General features: G+C 40.1%; 2 long non-coding RNA genes across 2 annotated transcripts; both read left to right on the top strand.

Annotated features, from left to right (window-relative positions):
* The first annotated feature begins 2,141 nt into the window (after positions 1–2,141).
* Positions 2,142–2,463, top strand: LOC149091764 (uncharacterized). Its single transcript, XR_016196601.1, has 2 exons — positions 2,142–2,297; positions 2,371–2,463. It is a non-coding gene; the product is annotated as an uncharacterized LOC149091764 (long non-coding RNA).
* Positions 2,464–3,059: 596 nt separating this feature from the next.
* Positions 3,060–3,436, top strand: LOC149091763 (uncharacterized). Its single transcript, XR_016196364.1, has 2 exons — positions 3,060–3,205; positions 3,260–3,436. It is a non-coding gene; the product is annotated as an uncharacterized LOC149091763 (long non-coding RNA).
* The last annotated feature ends 5,377 nt before the right edge of the window (positions 3,437–8,813 follow it).

Genomic DNA, 8,813 nt, shown 5'->3' with positions numbered 1-8,813 from the left:
AGCCGGAGTTGTCTCTGGGCAATTGCTTCAATATTATTCCTAATTTGGCACTTAGCTGCGTGGATCGTGCTCTGCAATGGGATACACCGAATGGGCATCTTATTTATATACCTTCTTTTTGTTTTCTGTATCTCTGGACTGTTCTTCCTCTCTCGTTCATTTCGGTTTTTTGTCTTTTTGGTCAACTGTGGTCTGCCGGTCTTTGCGCCGTGTGCGTTGACATAAATCAAGCGACTTCCAACTTTTATCACGATCTCCTAAATAAGGCGATGCGGCTCTGCAATCCGCTTCATACATTACACGCCGCCGTCGCAATCGCTAAGTAAGCTATCATCAGGCTACGTTCCCAACCAGGCGATTCGCTCTGTCACTGTGGGCCAGCCAGTGTCAACCAGAGGTCCACTCGGATCTGGTCTGGTCAGCCCGGTCAGCAGCAGATCCTCTCATCTCTCTGTCGCTGCTGCTGCTGCCGTTGCTGCCTCGTAAAATGCGTGTGCGCTCCGCGCGCGCCTCTTAATGACAGCTTGAAGCTGCGGTCAGCTCTGCAGTTGCCTTACCTTTGCCCTAGCAGAGGATCGTATAGCTATCCCAGCATGTTTGCCACCGCCACCAAGTGGAGGGGCTAGAATGTGGGTAACTTTTGGCAGAGAAGTAGATCTGATATATTTGTATAATAATTAAACATTGATACATTGATAGAAAGTTAGTTATCATATTGGAAGACGTTAATTGTATGTATTTAAATTTCTCTTTCAGCAGGCTGTCATATATGCTATTAGAGAAATGGAACTATCGCCATCACACCTGACTTACTGTCTGCAATATATTTGAAGCTTAAGTCTAACTAGTGCATACCTTACATATAAAGCTATATCAGTTTTGACGTTAATACATATACGTAATATAATAATTAATAAATTGAGCATATAAATATTTGCTTATAAATATTTTTTAAATATATGAAATACATTTTTTTAAACGTATTAATAAATATGAAAAATAATATATATCTATAATAAGAAAAATATTGTATTTTTACATAATATTTAAATTTTAGTAAATACTAATTATTTAATTATATAATAATTGTATATGTATATTTTCTTTTATTATTCTTATTTGCATACAAAATATAATATTTTTGGTTTGAAATATTTTTAAAAGAATTTGTCTTTTGTTTAGAAAATTAAAAATAGTTTTGAAAGTTTAAATTGTTGAAATATTTACAATTAATATATTTTATATTATTTTATTTTAGATAATATTTGTAAGTTTTCAAAATTAATGTCTGTAAAATTTTAGTATTTTATATATATTAAATAACATTAGATACATTTGTCTTTCCGATTTTTTTCATTATTAATGCACCTGATTGACATCTAATACCTTAATATAAAAGAAGAAATTGTGCAATTGTTTTCCTCTTAGCTCTGTTCGCCCTTCCATGAAGTGTATTTGTTGTCTCGTAGTGTGAAAATGGGAGTTTTCTGGCTTGTTTTCCGCTGCTTGCCAGCCGCTGAGGTGAATTGTTCAGTGAGTTTTAGCAAATGCGATTAAAATGTCACAGAGAGAGAGAGAGAGCGAGAGAGAGAGCGGGATAGACTTTGGTGACGGCTGCGTGTGAAGCAAATGTGGCACAAATGTTGTTGGCCGTCTGTCAACTGGCCGTGAAGGCGCAGACTCTAGGCATGTTAGCCAATGGGCCCCTCCCCCTCGCGACACACCCCGATACACCGCTCCAGCGACTTACCCCGCTGAACAGTGTAAATTGTAAATGTCTGGGGCGGCGGCAAGCCTTGCATGTTGCGCCGTGCACGAGGACCAGAGGCTCAGCCAGAGGCTCTTTGCATAATGATGACATTCCGCTGCGTATTTGATTAAGAATTTTGACAGGCGACATAGTGTCGCTTTGATGGCCACCCAGGCCAGCCATATCCAATGTCAGAGTCCCGATCCCCAGCGTCCAGCGAGTCGTCTTCTCTTGTCGTTTTAATCAACAGCGCTGATCAATAACAATCAACATGTTTGCTGATAATTTCGCCCAGACAGCAGACCCGCAGCTCCTGCACCCGCTCCTGCTTCCCCACTGCCTCGCACTCTCGTTTGTAGGTGGCGTTTCTGTCTCTCTGTCTTCTTCTTCTTTGTCTTTTTTTTTTTTTTGAGTCACTTTGCGGTGCATTCTTTTTAATGGTTTGATTGATGGCTGGCAGCTCTGCTGATCGGGCTGCCTTGAATTTGTCAGCAAATTTGTCAGCCACAGGGGGACGTCAAGCAAAAGTTTGACACAGCGCTAACTGGTTTTCCGGTTATTTAGGGAACCGCGCATAAACTGGGGTTTTTTCTTGTATGTATGTATATATTTTTTTAAAGGCTTACTGAATCACTGGCCAAAGCATTTTCGCGGAATGCGGCGAAAGTGAGTGGATGACGACCCGGCGCAGCCACGTGGAAAGTTGTTCCAACTCTCTGGGAAATTCGCCACATAGAACTGAGCTGGAAGATGATTCAAGGAATGCACAGAAAAACATTGTAAGCTACTGCATTAGTATATTAAAGTTAATTAGCTATAGTATGATTTCATAATAACCATAACAATATGAATGCCATGCTAAATACAGTTTTCTAAGTCAAGCAAGCTTTCGAATACCTTACCGAAAAGCAAAGCTTGTTCCATTTATGCGATAAGTAAAGTCTTACACCCGGAAGGATGTGGAAAAGGAATGGAAATTGAAAACTGCGATATGTAAGCAAGCCACATTAAATGCATGTGTATTTTGATAATATTTGAATTTTAAATATCTTCTACATGGAGTAAAGAAGTCAAGTTTGAAGCTCTAGTTAAAAGGAAGGACTAGGAAACCCACAGCCATAAATTCATGTATATATATCTACATTATATCTATCATGAATTTGTAATAGTAAGTAGTAAATACCTCAAAAAATGTCTTAATCTATACTTCAAATATATTTATATATATATAATATTTCATACTTATTGATTAGTTTCAGCTACGCATAATTATTAAAAGTATATATTTTTATTTTGAACGGGCTAATAAGCAAAACACTATGTGCTATAAACTTTACATTATTAGCGATCTGCAGCTTGGAAAAATCAATCAAAATTCAATTGGGAAAATGAAGTGTTTAGCTCTAACTCTTCTTAGCCACGCGTGTTTCTTAGTTGCGAATGCTGAAATGGATAGTAAGTATGCTAATCAAATGTTTTGATTGAGTATCTGAGGTCAAGTTTTTTCAGAACGCTGTTTAATAGCACCGAAAAAAAATGAGGATTCGCGCAGCGGCAATACAATAAAGCGATGGTATTTCGATATTGAAAAGGATGCGTGCTATCCGTTCGATTGGCCTAAAGAAAACTTATCGCAAGGCCTCGAAAATCGTTTTCTAAAAAAGTCTGACTGCTTGCAATCATGCAGATACTAGTGAAAATTGTTATTATAATATACAATTTGTATTAAACATATAAATATGTATATTAATTATAATTTGTGCCCTGAATTCCAGACGAATCATTTGCGTCAGCGTAAAATATAAAAAAATAGCGTATGATTAAATGAAATGCAGTAAATGAGAAATGAAAGTGAAATCTAAAAAAAAAAAAAACTCTAAAAAATCAATCAAAAATATTGATATATGCAAATATTTTCTCCTTGAAATTTACAATAGAACTGCCATCGTAATATTATATTTTATTCTTTTGCGGATCTTTGATAATAGTCTAAACTAATTTGTCTGCCCAGCAGTTGAAGCCGAATTGAAGCAGTTGCTAATGATTGGCTTATTATAGGCAGGTTTGCGACCACACATTATACTAACCACAGCCTTAGATCGGAGTCGAGCTGAACTACGCCCACAACAGATCAGGGGAGATCGGAGCGGATCATGAGAGATCACTAGAGATCATGTCGCTGGAGCATTGCCAAATCTGGACAAGGCCAAAGATAATTTGCAACAATTTGCGTCGCCCCAAAAGAAGTCGAGCAGCGCACAAAAGGCGAACGCAAAATGTTGTTTAATAATTTAATTTGCCACAATTTAGCAGCGTTTATCAAAATCAAGAGCCATATAGAAAGTCTGGGGAACTGACTGTCTATGGAGGTTGGGCAAATATGTGCTATGACGATGACGAGTCAGAAAACTGAAACTGAAAACAAAATGCGATGGGATTGAAAAGTCGGATTACCGCGCAGATAAACGGCTACCTAAGTGAACGGCATGCAGGAACGTGATCAGCCCAATTTTAACGCCCATCCAAAATCGACGATGCTACCAGAAAGACGCACAGAATGCGAGAGTGAGAGAGTGAATGAGAGGGGCAGGGTAAGCGGTATCCAAGTCGAACCATTTCTACGAAATGTGGTGGGCGCAGAGTCCGTCATTTGGTCAGCGAGCGAGTGCAGCCTATTATTAAATTGTCAAAAGGTCGAGAAATATTGTATGTATACGCAGTAAGCAGTCTCTGTCTGTGTGTGCGTGTGTGTGTGTGTAGTCTCAGCGATTTGTGAACCCTTGCCAGGGTCAGCTCGGGCACTGGCAACGTCTGCCATAACCAACTGGAACGGCAACTCCACCTCCTCCAACGTTCGCTCGTCTACGACGACGCGCGTATCAGAAGCAAATCGAGCTAATTGGGGCAGCGGGGCAACGGTTACGTGCTGCAAGGGGCGTTTGGGGGGGGCGTGGGGCGGGGGCGCTGCACATTAAGACAATATGGTCTGGCTGCGATCCTGCCTGCCTGCCTACAACATTTTGTTTATTTTGTGTTTTAGGCCGTGTGAATTTTCAAAGGCTCAGGGCTAAGAAAACAAAAAAAAAAACAAGCAACTGTCGAAATTCCAAGAGGGGTCCAGCGCCTGGCCTCGCTCTAGGGTTTAGCCAGAGCCAGAGCCATCTCGCGCTCTCGATTAGCGTCGTCTGCTGCCGCTTCTGCCGTTGCCGTTGCCGTTGCCGCGGCCGCCGCCGCTGAGCAAATGGTGGGCGTATCGCGGCATTTATTACAGCCAATGTTACAATTTGTGGCTTTCGGATTTATGCGTTTATTCAGGCAGCGCCCCGAAATGCCAGACGGCTTATGACTGGCCAGCGGTCAGAGGAGTCGGCAGTAGTCTGTTCTACCGACTAACCGTTCGCCAAGCTACCGAAAGCTGCCCAGACGCTGACTCGACTTCTGCTGCTGCCGCTGCTGCTGCTGCTGCCTGCCGTCTGATTGATTTCTGGGAATCGGACGCACAGCTCCGCACAGTGCCACACAGCCAAATATTTAGAGTTTGTTCACAACAAAGTTATGATTAAATGTGTGTTCGGGTGGATCAACAACAGCAACAGCAACAACAACAACAACAACAACAACAACAACCATCATAAAGAACAATACTGTTGAGCTATGCGCGGTGGCAAGTGTTATCATTATTGTGGTCAGCTCTATTATTAATTAGCAGCCAACTGGGAATTCGTTTCACTGGATCTCTAGCAATGCTCGGCGTGAGTAATGGGTGGGAACTTGATGGCTTTGAATCGATTCCTAAGTACCAACTACTCCGAATGGCTAGAGCTGGAGCTGGCCCGATGGGCAATGCTCACATCAGTTGAGATGTGTTTATAAGAGCACATATGTACATATGTACATACTTATTTGAGTAGCTGTAACGATAATATAATAGCGGGTGCTTTGCTGTTGTCTGCCTCTAATAGAAACTATGGGAAAGGGGAAGTCTGGTTCTGGTTGGTGCAATGCCACATTAAGACTGAAGATGGAGCAGCTGAGTGCTAGAACGGTATTACTCTTGAGCGCCCCGATGAATGACGAAATTCCAGCATAAGTTTGCCTCATTGGCATGGATCTTAGGACATACTTTTCCATGGCTGAATTTGTAGTTGCGAGAGTATTGATTGTATGAGCTTGGCCGTGACTGTTTCCCCCTTGTCGACTATATGCCAAAGACAATCAGTATTAGAAATACAATACTTATTCATTCATATTCATTAGCTCATCAATTATTACAATATATATACAATATTATGACAAGCATAGATAATATTCTCAGAGAGATTACGCTTACATACATGTATATACCAGAAGCTATTAGTCGAATATAGCGGTAAATTAGTTGAATATGGGGTAGCAATTACTATCGAACATTTCTATTTTCATTTCACTTTAATCAATATAATCCAACGTCTATCAATGCCGCTTGTTATCAATTTAATCATTTGCCACTTATCAATCAATTTCCCGTGTGGCATTAGCTCTAATGAGTTTTTCATATAACAATTCTCTTTTATCTAGATTAAACATTGCTTATCCATGGTTGACAGTAATATTTCGGTATCGCTGTGATAATCGCCGCAGGAACAAAGCTGAAGCTGAGTCCAATTTCAGCTAATATTTATCTTTCATTCGCCTTTCTCCTCTAACAACGGATTTGACCCATTTCGATTAGTCATGCTGCTTTATGAAAATTTCCATAATTAAATGGACAAATCAATGTGGCTAATTAGGCTGACAGGCGGTTAGGCGGGCCCAGCCCCAAGTTCCCAGGCAGACGGTAGCCGATGTCGGGCTGGATGATCTGATAATGCTTCAAAGGCTGCAATTAAAATGCGATCAGCAGGCGATAACAAGCTGCGATCCGAATGCTGACTAAGTAGCCAGCTGACTAACTAGAAATTAACATAAACTCCGGCTCCAGAGTTTACGAGCTCAAATTGACACACATTTCATAGAGAGAGAGAGAGAGACAGAGATGGGGAGACAGTGCGATGAGATTGCATATGGTGAGGCGTTCAGGTCTAATCGATTATAAATGTGCCTACCTATGTGCGATTAAAATAAATTGCAAAAGCCCAGCTCTGCGCTGCGCTTAAGTTTCATAATTAATTCAACAGATCCAACAACAACATTGACCACAAGAGCTGCCCCGGGTCTACATTGTGATTCACTAACCGGCCCCCAGTTTGCTCCCGCTGCCCGTTAACCAGACGCTTCGCCTGCTTGTCAACTCTTGTCGCCCATATAAAAAAGAAAACAAGTATAAACATTGTAGGCCCCAATAACCGACTGTCCAATACTCGTTCGGGAATACATATTAGGATTAATGGGATCTCAAGGGTCTGTTATAAGACTCTTTCTTTCAAATCGAGAGAGATTTGAGAGTTCGAGTTTCCATTGGCTTTATTTGATTTGTATAATTTTTACTCCAATTTTTATATAGAGGCCTTAATTTAAACTACTTTTTCAAGTCCAACATCCTACTTAATTTAATTTTTATTCAAATTTTACAAACAAACTTTGCTGAAATGCATTATCCACAGCAAATATACTCTTCTCACTTAGCGAGCGAGCATGAAGAGTTAGCTGCTCTGGCTTGCTTTTATTGTGTCAAACTCGTATCACTTTCCGGATATACATACATATGCATAGGCAACGCTACGAGAACATAAACCTTATCTAAGCCAAATATACTCGCCTCAGCTCACTCCGAACGGGCATAACGAGGCAGCAACTGTGGCTCGTTTCATAAACTCTTGTCAAGCTATCGCCAGCTGCTCGTCCACAGCCACAGCCAGAGCCACATCCATATCCACAGCCATATGCACGTCCAGTTCGTTGTCGTAAAGTCGCTGGCAACACCTAGAAAGCAAGCAGCTCGCTGCTTATGAGTGTATTTTCGAAAAGGTGTCAGGAAACAACTTGTCGGAATGCATCTAACAAGGAATTCGATTTTGCCAGGCGTTCCAGTTGCTCTGTTCGGTTGGTCACTCTGTCGGTCAGTCGCCGTCGTCGTCGTCGCCGTCGTCGTCGTCGCCGTCGTCGTCGTGGTCGTCCGCCTCTCTGTCCATCCGGCCGTCGGGCTAATGGCACGTTGCATGTTTTACCACGCTTGATGACATGAATGGGCGCGGGCCCCAGACAACAGTCCACACAATCCCCACAATCCAGACATGCAGCTCCATTTTGCTTCCCTGTTGGCCCGCTCTCGCTCTCGCTCTCGATCTCGTTCTCTCTGCCTGTTACTCTCTCACATACTCTCCTTTAAATTGTTCGGTTACTTAGTACGTTTATCCCTTCATTCATTGTCCTACATTATTTATTTTGAATTAACTAATTGATTGAGTATTTGGTATTTAAAATTAATTGTAGTAGAGATTATAAAATTTATATATATATATATATTTTTTTTTTTTAATTTTGACATCTTTCTTGAAAATATTTGTTTAATTAAATATTAAAAAATGCAAAGTATATAATAATCAAATATACAAAAATTTTTCAATTTAACTAAATTCTTGTTATCCAAAATATGATAAAAAAAAAAAAAAAAACATTTGAATATATATTTAACTTTTTCATTGATATTTGCCCTATATAAAATATGGAAATTTAATCCAAGGTCTTTTCAGATGAACTTTTATATATATATATATATATATATATATATATATATATATATCTTTTAACTATATATATTTTAAATATGCAAACATATTCTTAGAATTTTCTTTGTTAAATACTACTAAAGTGTAACGTATTACATTAGTTACTCTAGCCGAACCATTTGCGTTCATCAATTCTTTAACAAAGTGCGTGAGACAACAGAGACGCACAATGCGTGTGAGAGACAAAGAGAGAGAACAAGAGTGTGAGCGAGATAGCTTATTGTTGATAGCAACACAAAATGATTGAATCAATGTAGCAGAAAGCTTTTGCACACAAGCACACACACACACATACACATACACACAATTTTTTGCATATTCACTAAAGGCCAAAAGGAGGTATGTCGAATGAAAGA

This window comes from Drosophila navojoa, chromosome 3, assembly GCF_054131105.1.
Source record: "Drosophila navojoa isolate 15081-1374.11 chromosome 3, UAZ_NAV_1.0, whole genome shotgun sequence".
NCBI lineage: Eukaryota > Metazoa > Arthropoda > Insecta > Diptera > Drosophilidae > Drosophila > Drosophila navojoa.
The sequence above is the reverse complement of the archived record's forward strand: the minus strand, read 5'-3'. Positions and strand labels throughout refer to the sequence as shown.